Raw genomic sequence first — 13,143 nt, 5'->3', positions numbered from 1 at the left:
CACAGCTATTTCTCACAGTTCTGGTGGCCGGAAGCCCCGTATCAAGGTGTTAGCAGGACTGGTTTCCTCCTGAGGGCTCCGTCCTTGCCTTGCAGACAGCTGCCTTCTTGCTGTGTCCTCACATGGCCTTTCTTCTGTGTGTGTGTAGAGAGAAAGAGAGCTCTCTGGTGCATCTTTCTCTTCTTATAAGGATACCAATTTTATCAAACCAAGGCCCCACCTTTTTGACCTCATATAACCTTAATTACCTCTGTAAAGGGCCTGTATATTATCACATTGCAAGTTAGGGTTTTAATGCATGATTTTGAGAGAACACAATTCAGTCCATAACATATATCTATGACGTCTCAACCTTAACATGTCAAAAATGAAACTTCTGATCAGGGGCAGGTCCAAATGTTTCATTCCTGGTATTTATACAATTTTGGGTTTCTTCTTTGGGAAAAATAACTCAAAAATAACTTACTAACACGTTGCTAGAGCCCAAGCAAATGAGAGACCTAAGTTTCATTAGCTTTACATTAAATCTGCCTCTGCTCCTGATCTTCATTCCTTCCCCGCCCCAACACACACACTTGTCTCTTTCATAGTCCTTCCTCTCCCAGTCAATGGCGACTCCAGCCTTCAAGTTGCTCAGGCCTAAAGCTCTCAAGTCATCCTGACTTTCTTCTTCTTCTCTCACCCTGTGTGTCAGAAAATCATGCTGTTTCTACTTTCAAAATAAATTCATAATCTGACCACTTCTTATCATCTCTACCACTACAACCCTGTACTAAGTCATGATCAACTATTGCTTAGAATATTGTAGTAGCCTCTAAGTGGTGTCATTGCTTCTGCTGTTGCCCTCAAATGTCTATTCTCAACATAGCAGGACTTTTAAAAATGTAAACCAAATCATGTTAGCTCAAAACTCTCCAATTTTTTCATCCAAAAAACATAATCAAGGCATCTTTCTAGACCATGGGAACACAGCAGTGAACAAAACAGATAAAAAGTTCTGCCTTCATGGAGCTCACGTTCTAGTAATGACTTCCATCATCAGAGTAAAATCCAAAGTCCTTATCATAATATATTTTTGTTATTTATTGTGTCTTCTCCAATTAGAATTTAAATTGCATGAGGTCAGGAATTTGTTAGTCTGTATACATAGTGCCCAGCCCATGTTAGATATTTAATAAATATTTATTGAATGAATAAATGAACTTCCCCATACCAAAATGACACATCTATCCACATTTGTACTTCTCTGATCCTCTTTCTCTCCTGTTACAGTAAAGAATATATACTTCCTTTTATCTATAATACAGTGACTCTCAAACTTGGGTGCACATCAGAGTCCTCTGAAAGGTGTGTTAAAACATAGCACTTTAGGCCATACTCCCACAGTTTCTGATTCAGTCAGTCTGAAATGAGGCCCAAGAATCTGCATTTCTAACCAGTTCCAGGGTGATGCTACTGGTCCAGGGACTACACTCGAGAACTGCTGATCTCACCCCTCCCACTTTCTCAGGAACCTTACAATATCAACTATCTTGTCTTTCTAAATATACTCAATGGCTACCTTTAAACTAAATTATTCCATTCTCTTCCTACTGCTACTGTAGCTCTGTGCTCTTGATCATAAGCCAAATTTCTTAAAAGTGTTATCTATACTGGAAATCTCCACTTTTCACCCTCCACTCACTCCAATCAAGTGTCTGTCTTCATAACTCCACCAACACATCTCTCATTAGGGTCACAAATGATCTATATGTTCTCAAATGTAATTGACATGTTTTTAGTCATAATCTTACATGCATTCAACACTGACAACTCTTTCTTCCATCTTAAGACCATCTCTTCCCTTGGCCTGTTCCTCTTGGCCTCCATAAAACTACAGTCTCATTGTTTTTCTTCTACTTCTCTGACTGATGCCTCTTTTTCTATCAAACCATTAAATGTCAGAGATGCTAAAGGTTTGATCCTACGCTCTCTTGTATTGTTACTCTGCATTCTTCCAAGGAGATCTCATAACTGACCAAAGCTTCAATTTCTAGATACCAGCGTTGCCCAAATTTATAACTTTACTTCTCTGCTTATTCGTTTAAAGGAATCTCGAACTTAACATTGCCAAATTAGCATTCTTAATTGTCTCATCACCCAAACTGTTCCTTAGTCTTCCCTCCACTCAGCATTGGCACCATCATTAACCTACTTTCCCAAGCCAAAAATTATTCTTGGCTCTTTCTTTACTCACCATCAAATCATACCCTTCTCCCTCATAAATATCTTTCAACCTCATCAAATTACCTCTTTTAGTTCAGGCCATCACCCTCTCTCACTTGGGCTACAGTTGTAAACTCCTAAATGATCTCATGAATGACCAAGGCTTCAATTTCTAGATGCCAATGTTGTTTCTATATTTGTTACACTCTCTACCCTTTACCTGATAGCCAAAGCGATCTACCCAAACACAAATCTAACCAGGTCATTCTACTTATTACCTTTCCCTGATAAAGTTAAAGATGGGGGCTCCAATAACATGTGCACAAAACCCACTGAGCTTGGTGGCATTACATATATGTCAAGGCTTTTATAATCTCTCTTCTGCCTACTTCTGCTCCACTCTTCCTCCTACAAAACCATCATGCTAGTGATTTCAGCTTACCTGCAATTCCTAGACTGCTGGGTATCCTTGCCCATGATATGCTCTTCCTAGAAGCCCTTCACTTCCTCATCCACTTGGCTTATTACCACTTATCTTTAGAGAGAAATCTCATGTCATTTTGTAAGATTTTCTTCACTTACACCTTCTCACCTGCCTCTGTGCTTCTAGATGTTCTCATGCCTTCTCCATCATGCCAGTTACTACTCTGTATTTTAACCATTCATTTTATTTTCTCTTTCTTTCATGAAACCACAAGACTCCTATTGGGCAAGGTCAATTGTGATTTATTTATCTCTCCATCACCAATATTGATATACATACTAGACATTCAATAAATGTCACTTGAATGAGTTATAAATTAATTAACTTATGTGCAAACCGTGACCTTGGAAAAACAAGTTCAAGAGTAAGTTTGTTTCCAATGGGCTAAAAAAAATAACTAAAAGGGGAGTAAACAGAGATCATGAGTGTAGATCATACTTTTGAGAAGCATGGCTATGAAGAAAAAGAAAAGGCAGAAAGAAGGGTTGAGAGAAGGTGCTACAGAGATTGCTAGTTGGCCAACACAATATTCATTCTCTCTCTCATAGAAAACCAGTGTTTTAGCTGGGCACATGATCATTTAGATCAAAGTCTGCATTTCTTCACTCTCTTGCAGTTATATGTAGCCAATGGGATACAAGCAGAAATGCGTGATATAGCATGTAGCATATTTCCTTAAAAGGTAGTTGATATGTGCCCTTTGCTTCTTCCTATCCCTTCCTCCATTTTGCTGCTTGGAATATGAACACAATGGTTTGCATTTAATCTTGCACCCTAAGGAAGAAGACCACACTCTGGGGATGGTAGAGCAGAAAGGTGGAAGAAGCCTGGGTTTCTGATGACTGTGCAGCTGTTACATCAACCTTGGACTGCCCTCCTCACAACCTTCAAATGAGAAATAAACTTTAATTTTGTTTAACACCTAGAACTTAATCCTAAGAAATACAAAGGGTGGTTTTCTTTAGGATGAGAGAGATAAGATAATGTTTATGGCTAAAGAAAGGGGTTAGTAGAAAGAGAGAAAAAGGACCCAGTTGATAGATCAGAGTTATTGAGGACATGGGAGAAATGAAGACATGAGACACAGGCAAAGGAATTTGCTTTGGATGGGAACAAAGACATCTCATTTTGTGAGCCGTACAGAAAGGGACAAAAACTAACATTTGTTGAGTACACTCTGTGCATCAAGAGCTTTATAAATATTATCTAACCTAATCTTCACAACATTTTAAGTATTACAAAGAATACAGTTTTTAAGCTGTTTGTATTCAGTTGTGCACAAGATGTGACTTTATTATTTCAATAAGAGCTCAGTCTCTATCTCAAGCCATAACCAGATTTCAGTTCAGTCAATACTGTTTGTGATAACGGTAGCAAAAAATTAAAAATAACCTAAATGTCCAGCATAGAAGATTGGTGAAATAAATTATGGTCCATCCCTACAATGAAACAGCCTACAACTGTTAAAAAAGAATGACAGAGCCTTAGAGATACTAGTATTTAAATGGTAGTTAAAGAAAGAAAGTCCAACAAAGGAGACTGTAAATGAGTGACCACAAAGATAAGAAGAGGACTAGGAGATAGTGATGTCATGAAAATCACTGCTGAAACTCAGCACCACAGCCTCACAGTAAATTGGTTTCAACTTTGCCCACTTCAGCACCCCAACCTCCATTTTCCACTATCTTTTTTTCTCAAATCCCTGTCTTCCCTGTTGACCCTAGTGTCAATGGTCCATCAATTTAACATTTATCATACCATACCACTACCTTTCTGTCCTTATTCTGATCCAACAGCCATTGTTGGATCCATTCTAACTCCGAATCAATACAACAGCCCTCTTTTCTCTGCTCCTACACTTCAGTGGCTGGACACTGCCAGAGAATGTGTCACAACCAAGTAGGGATTGATGTCATCATGATCTCAGAAACGTTCACAATCTGCTCTTTAACTGTCTGAATTCTGATTTTTCCAATTTTCTTACAGCACTGTCTGTAACCTCTAAGAAGGGCAATGAAGTTATCTGAGAAAGAGATGAAGCTGGCAGATCTGAAGATGTTTGCCAGTCATGAATGTATGCATTCAGAGCATGGCTGTAAGGCTGGAAATAATATGAGAATGATCTTATCTCAGTGGAGCAACATGAAAGAGTGACAATGGCTCAGATCCAATGGGATAATACACTCAGCATCAGAGAAGCTAAAGAAGCTTCAGTTTCATGGCCCCTCATTTGCACAAATGAATTCCAAGGCATTGTACTTAATTTTTTTTCATAACAGTGTATTATTTTTCTTTTTTTGTTTAAAAGACTTTCCAAATTGTGTAAATCAGGCCCCATAAAACCTGGATCCATCTCTTATCTAAATGCTATCAGCTCAAATAGCTGCTTCTCACTACAGCCACAAAGTTATGTAAGCCTACTAGAACTGAGATGCTACCCCAGAAAGTAGAATGATGGAAAAATCCTGAATTGACTAAATTTGTTTATTTATATTAGTGACATGTTCTTTATTTCTTAATAGTCAAAATATGTAGATTGTAGACCATCTTCAGTTCAATAAGAATCAAATTGTATACAGTGAGAAACAAGTCTTCTTCTCACTACACCACCTCTTCATCCCTTCCCAGGAGACATCTACTTGTGACCAGTTTCTTGTGTTTTCTTTCATATGCGTGTGTGTGTGTGTATGTATATGTGTTTTTATGTGTGTATATATACACATACACGCAGAGAGAGACACACAGATACAAATATGTATATTCTTTTGTTTTGCTTATCCTTTTTTACATAGATTTATAACATGCTATGCCTGACATTCTTAATCTTGTTTTTTTTTCATTTTAGAATGTGTTTTGGAGTTTATTCCATGTCAATCCGAAAAGAAGTGGGCAGAGTTGAAACCAATTTACTGTGAGGCTGTGGTGCTAAGAGGTTCAGAAGTAACTTCCATGACATCACTGTCTCCTAGTCCTCTTCCTATTTGTGGTCACTGACATCACTATCTTCCTCTCCTCTTCCTATCTTTGTGGTCACTCATTTACAGTCTCCTTTGTTGGACCTTCTTTCTTTAACTACCATTTAAATATTAGTATCTCTAGGGCTCTGTCTCCATACTGAATATCTCCACTTTGAAAAAAATCCAACACAATTGAACTCATTTTCTCCCCCATGCCAAATGTAGTCTTCTTCTAATTCACTGGTACCTATTTTACAAACTTAATTTCATTTAATTTCCATAACAACTCTTGACTTTTAGAGATAAGGAAACTGAGGAAACTTGCCCCTTTAAAAGTTCTGCTACAAGTGCCAGTGTTGGGATTTGAACCCAAGTGTGACTGACTGAAAAGCCCATCATCCATTCATGAATGCTTTCTGTGGGTTTTGTAGTTTTATACACCTTACTTAGATGGCTCTGTCCTGCTCAGTGGAACCACCATCCATCCTGTTACTTAAACCAGAAACCTGAGCGATATCCTCATCTCTTCTTCTTCACTACCCTTTCCTGTGTAATACAGTCTAAGCCATTACCAAGTCCTGCTGATTTTACCTCAAAGATATCTTTTGAATCCATCCACCTCCCTCCATCTCTACCACCATCGCTCTAGTCCAAAACACCTGGATTGCTACCAGAGACTTCTAACAGACCTCCACATACTTACTCTGGCCCCTCCACCCATTCTCCACATGCACGCAGTGATGATGCTGGCAAAGCACCCCTCTGATCAGATCACTTCCCTTAGTGCTTATCGAATAAAGTCCACTTCTTTGTGTGACATGAAACATTCACCATTATCCTCAACGATATCATCTCCTGCTCTGCTCTTTCCTAAATAGGGCACTCAGGGGCTGATTTAAAGATTTTTGACATCTGAAGTTCATTCCATTGAATGAGGCCTCTTTAAGGAAAAGAATGCAAAATTACAAATACAAAATTTGGTAAGAAGCTCTCTTGGGGAAGAGGCTGGCTACACACATGAGGAGCCTTGAAATTTAAAATTCACTAGTATCACAGTAAATCTGTTTGTAAGATAACTCACCAAATCACATGCAGTTTTCTAAATACACCATGCTATTTCATATATCTTGATGCCTTGACACGTGTGGTTCCCTCTACTTAAAACGTCCATCTCCTCACTTACCTTGCAACTCATTCTTTGCCAGTAGTATGCTGGTAGCAGATCACAGGTTCAAGAGAGCTGATTGTTAAACACAAATTTTGTGAACCTGTTGTTAAAGACAGCCATTATTAAAAATCAAATTAAACTTCAAATTAGATAAGCTATATTAAAAAGCAAGGGCAGTAAATACTCAAAACTCATCATTTACTAATTATTTTACTACATTTTACTATTATCTATGTTTTTGATGCTATCTCTGTCTGTCATATCTGTGAGGTGGAAATACCCTGTAATGATGCGCTGCTGTATATCTCTTCCCAACTCTGCATTCAATGACTTCACATTGGGTAGCTTGAAGTTGACTGTGGTGGGAGTATTTACACCACAAAATTTAGCAAATGCTACAAGCAGGGTTTTATTTTTCTTAGAGAGCCCATTGTTAAGTATTTACCAGCACACCACTGTTTATAACCCAACCCAAGGAGTACCTCTGTACAGCCTTCCCTGATTTACACACACACACACACACACACACACACACACACACACACACACACACAGTTGATCGCTATGCCCCTTCTATATCTTGTGTACCACTCTATAGCTTTTACCATACTCTATTTCAACAGTTGATTTAGTTAAAGGCAGGTACTATGTTTTATTCATCTTTATATCACAAATGCCTCACTCTCTATAAGGGCTCAATTAATGTTGGTTGAATAAAATTAACCTCTCTGGGTTCAGTTTCTTCTTATGTCAAATGAGAATACCTACTCTCCTTACCATATAAAGACATTATAAAAACAAACGAAATACTAGACATGAAAGTACTTTGAAGGAAAAAATGAAACGTATCATACAAATGCAGGGTATTATTTTCACATGTTCATGTAGCTTAACGAGTTTCTATCATAAAACACCTGTTGAAACATATAATTCTAGCTATCTCCTGTTCTTGCTCAAGATGTTCTGATATTTAACCTTTGGACCTCTTTGAACCTTTCTGGTGTGAGAGTCAGGAGAAAACTTTATTAAAACAAGTTTTAATAAAGCTGACTATAAAGTGTGCTTCTATAAAGTTAATTTTGGAAACTCATGAGGAAAGTTATAAAACCAGAGATACATTCTCATTGAGGGAACAATCCCAACTGACAATTAGAAACCCAAAATGATGAAGACATTAAAATGGGTCAAACCTCCCTACTTAAAACTCTCTTTCTCTGTGCCTTATTTTATTTGTATTTGTATTTATCTTATTTAACAAGCCCTCATGTTCACTTACTACGTGTCAGACACTGTCACAAGCGATTCACAGATATTAATTCATTAAATCTTCATTTAACACTTCTTAGTCTCGTTTTATAGATAAGGAGACAAAGTCACAAGAGGTTAAGTTGCCCAAGCTCACACACTTTCTTCCACTGTAGGACATTTCTGGACAATAATTTCATGATTCCGACTCTGCTCTTGCAGCCCTACGACTTGACTCTATCGTTTTTGTATAAGGATATTTTTCAGATGGTTATCACATCATATTCTACTGTATTGGGCAGTAATAGCAAATTACAGCAGTATGCATTATGCAGTGAACCTGGCTTTCAGCCAAGAAAGCCCAAGTTGCTTTGTCACTAACTAGTTGTGACATTTGGGAAGCCCAGTGACCCAGTAATAAATAAAAGGCCTCAGCATGGCATCATAGAACAGTAAAGAACTGCATGCTGTAGTGGGTAGCCCCTTGAAAAAGCATGTAGCCACTTCCATCACAATATTACAGAAAGTTGTAGCCTGGCTCAAGGGCTCTTCCCATCTGGCAGTTTTCTCACCACTGGAAAACTGCCTTGACCACCAAAACTTTGCAAGAAACTAGTGAGTCATTGGGGACTGCATCCATTCCTTCATTTATATTCTTGATCCCAGATCCTTTCTGCTACTTGTTTGATGATTCTACAGTAAACTAAGTACAAGCAACTTGGGGCCAGTGTGAGTCACCATAATCACAGGTCTTTGGACCACAGCCATCTTTTGTGGTCTGACCTATATCAGGCATTCTGGGCAAGTGATTTAACAGCTTTGAGTCTTGGCTTTTCCATCTATAAACCTGTGAGTCATTATTATGTAGCAAAAAGAAAAAAAGAATTCGTGTCAGAGGAACTTTTATTCATTCATTTATTCATTCACTAAAGGAATATTTATGGAGTGTCCATAATGTACCAGTCACTGAGTTGGGCACTGGAGACACAGTGGTGAACAAGATTGATATTGAGGTAGTCCCTGCCCTTATAAAGCTTTACATTCTAGTTGGGAAAACAGGCAAGAGACAAGCAAACAAATAAATTACTATATACTGGGATAACTGTCACACAGTAAACACTATGATAGAAATGGTGTGTCAGGGTCGGGGGGAGGAGAAAATCTATTTTCCACAGAGTGATCAAATAAGATTTCTTTAAAGAAGTAGTATTTAAACCAATTTATTATTTTACTAAAATTGTGGCCTAGGCCACATCACAGAAAGTTAAAAAAAATTACAATAGATAACTGTTCCGAGCCTCAATGGGCATAACTCCTACCTCCCAGGATCCTTTGATGATATGTGTAAAACATCCAGCACATAGTAAAGATTCATTCCTTTCCCCTTCTAACTCTAGTGGTCAATGTTCTCTAGCCTAGAAACTGCTTAAGTTCACACAATCTGCTTCGGCGGTTAGTTATCTACTTAATTGGTTCAATAAGTCAGGAATTTAGTGGACAAATCAAGTCATCCTAAAATTAGCAAAAATAATATGGACTTACACTTTAGGAGTGGACTTAAAGACTACAATTTAGAGTGCCGCCATCATGAAATCAGGGTAAGCCTTTCCCTAAAATAATCAGCTAGCAAAGCGTCAAATTAATGTCCTGTAATTTCCAAATTGGTGCCAGCCAGATTTCCCTATCACTGACTTAATCTTCAGCAAAAAATTTTGGAATCTCCACTACTGGATCTTTATAGTGCCCAAGGATCTGGCACCTTGATTTCTCCTTAGGATAGAACAGGGAAACAAACCTTTGATAGGGAAAGGATGCTGTGGTTCTCTCCACTTACAGGTGAGGGTCTAGCATAGTTTAATTTTCACATCCAATGTCGCATAGCAAAGTTTCTAGCAAGCTCGGACCAGAATTCAAGGCTATGGACTATTTTGTCATTTTCCTGCTTAGATCAGTGGTTGCCTGGGGCGATGATTGAAAAATCACATCAGCAGAATTAAAACCTCTACTGACTGGTTATCCCATCACAAGACACACACACACACACACACACACACACACACACACACACACACACACACACACATGAATTGATAGCAAGAATGAGGCTGATTTTGTCAAGATTAATGTGATGATTTGTGTTTGACATTCACTATCCTAAAGAATCTGTACCAAAAGGTAAGATAGAGATTATCATATGATAGGCCAGTCCTTAAGGTCACCCATCTGACCATACTTTAAAAACACAGTGCTATACATACATACATACACACACACACACACACACAGAGAGAGAGAGAGAGAGAGAGAGAGAGAGAGAGAGAGAGAGAGAGAGAGAGAGAGAACACTAAAGTAGTCAAACTTTTTAAAGTACTTATTGTTAATAATCTACCTCCAAGTAAAAGTTTAAGCTATGTTTCAGCTATAGTTTGAAACGTGGGGAGGATCACACTGCTGGGCCAAGAAGAAAGGAAGTAAAAGTTGTTCAACTTGATAAAGGAAAAACAATACTATTGGTTTCTGACTTAAGATGTTTTTTATGTTGAAGAAAAACTGTTATTTATTTAAGTACTGCTTGTAATTAATAATATTAAAAATTATAAATCTCTAGTTGGAATTTTGTCTGAATCAATCATGGTATAATATAAATCAGCACCTAAAACCCTGGGGCAATATGAAGTTTTCATCTTCAGGAAACTTATTAAAGATATGTTTTTACCTTAAAACAAGTATACTCAAGTCACATTCAATATAGTCATTTCTCATCCTAAAATTTAAGAGCTCTGTCAAAATTAAAATAACATATTTATGCATTAAGCTGAACTACAGTTATTTTCAAATTATTCAATACACAGGTATGCTTGAAACAAATTAGAAGCAATAGCTATAACAGTTGTTTCCCAAGTCACTGCTCTTGAGCAGCAACTAGAAATAGATCTAGTAATAACCCTGGTTTGGTGGCCAAAGCAATTGAAGCAAATTGGAGATGCTTAAGCCTTTGTTGAATGACTGTACTGAAATCAAATTTGATATGAAACCAATATTATAGACAGTAATTATAACTGCTTCTGACAAGTCAGTTGAGAAACTATCCCAGATGTCCAATATATGTAATATGCTGTTTAAACAGTATTGTCCCCTTAAGCACAATTCTACATAAGTTGCTCAAAGAAACAAAAGAATTGGAGTAACTATAAAACAGATGCAGTTTGGCACCTCAGCTCTCCTAAAACATGAGAAGTGTTCTAGTATGTAATCAAAGTAATATAAGGCTAGAAAAATTCTTGAAGAACCGGGATTACTGGAATTATATGAAAGAGCTCCCACTTCACTGTGAACAGAAACAATTTTATGGTCCCCAAAGTGAACTTGCTTTCATGTGTCTTGTTAAAAATATTCACCATTAGATATGGTGAGTATAATATAAGCCATGCATTTTTCTCATATTTTTCTATAGAAAATAGGTTACATAAAGCTGTTTAGGTTTAGAAATATTAAGCATCTTCCAACATAAGACCAGATACCCTTAAGTGAAAATGACACAAAATTGGGATACTCAACAAATTTTGAGCTCTATGACAGCACTTTCTTCTGTTTTTTTTTTTTTTCCTTCTACTCTCAGCTTGGCTGAATACTCTTTATTCATTAGCTTTTTAAATGAGGTTCTGTCTTGACCACTCTCTGGTCTTCTCACTGCCAAGCCTTCAATAGCCACCCAGAATCAGATCTGTGTCCTTGGTTCTAGTATCTGCTGTCTTCATCTCTCCCTGGATATCCCAAAGACCTCTCGAGCTTGCATGTACAAAAGCAAATCTGTCATCTCTCTCCATCATCTCCATCATCCCACATCACTTCCCACAACCCTCTACCTACTACCCCCACTTGCTTTCCTCTGTATTTCAGCTGTATTTGCCAGAAATTTGGGAGCCATTCCAGAAAGACTGCAAGGAGTAGGGATACTGTGTATGGGCTTTCTAGTTAGGTTGTTCCACGTGCTACCACATTCTAATTAGATGAACTACTAGCAAGATTATCCCCATTACTATGTGATTCCATATATAGCCTAGACACTAGAATCAGGCTGGATTCATAGCCTGACTTGGCTACTTGTTGGCTTTGTCACCTTGGGCAAGTTATTTACCATTTATGGGCTTCAGTTTCTTCATCTGTAAGATAGAATAGAATCTCTTGCCTTATAAATTGTTGTATTAAAAAATAACATGTAAAGCACTAGCACAGTGCCTGGCACATAGTAAGCATTCAGTAAATATTAGTTATTATTATAATTATCTATATCCTTCCTTCGTTCAATCATGTTTTTCTCTCAACATTTTATCATAAAAATTCCCAAACATGAAGGAAAGCTAAAAGAATTGTACAGTTAACATGTACATCCCTATCACCTAGGTTCTATTGTTCGCAGCTTGCTATATAGACTTTAGCACATATCTATCCATCCATTAGTCCATCTTAATTCTTATGCATTTCAAAGTAATTTTCAGCATCAGTTCGTTTTATCCCTAAATGCTTTAGCATGCTCAGCATTAACTAGAGTTTAATATTTAATTTGATTTTTAAGTAAAATTGACATATACTGAAATGCACAAATCCTATGTGTACCCTTTGATGAGTTTTGACAAATGAATACAACCTGTGTAACGAAAACCCCCGTCAAGATACAGAACACTTCCATCATCCCAGAAAGTTCTCCCATGCCCTTTCACAGCTGGGACACCCCTACCTTCCCTTTTACATTATGTACTCTTATCCCTAATCTTTTTAACAATAAAGTAGATATACAAAAAAAATCTCACTGTTGTATTTATTGACAATGATTAATACTGAGGATGATCTTTTAAGAACTTATTACTTAGGAACTTTTTTCTTTGATGTCCTTGATTGTATTGGCTTAGACTCTGGAGACTCTGGATTTGGTTCTTGGCTTACGATATGTGCAAACTTGGAAACTTATTTGACCTTTCTGAGCTTCAGTTTCTTCATCTCTAAAATAGAAATAATAATAGATTTATCTTATAAAATATTACTACCTTATAAGAGTGTGAAAATATGTCATAATGTATATAAAG

Source organism: Pteropus alecto, unplaced genomic scaffold, assembly GCF_000325575.1.
Source record: "Pteropus alecto unplaced genomic scaffold, ASM32557v1 scaffold19, whole genome shotgun sequence".
NCBI classification, from domain to species: Eukaryota; Metazoa; Chordata; class Mammalia; order Chiroptera; family Pteropodidae; genus Pteropus; species Pteropus alecto.
The sequence above is the reverse complement of the archived record's forward strand: the minus strand, read 5'-3'. Positions refer to the sequence as shown.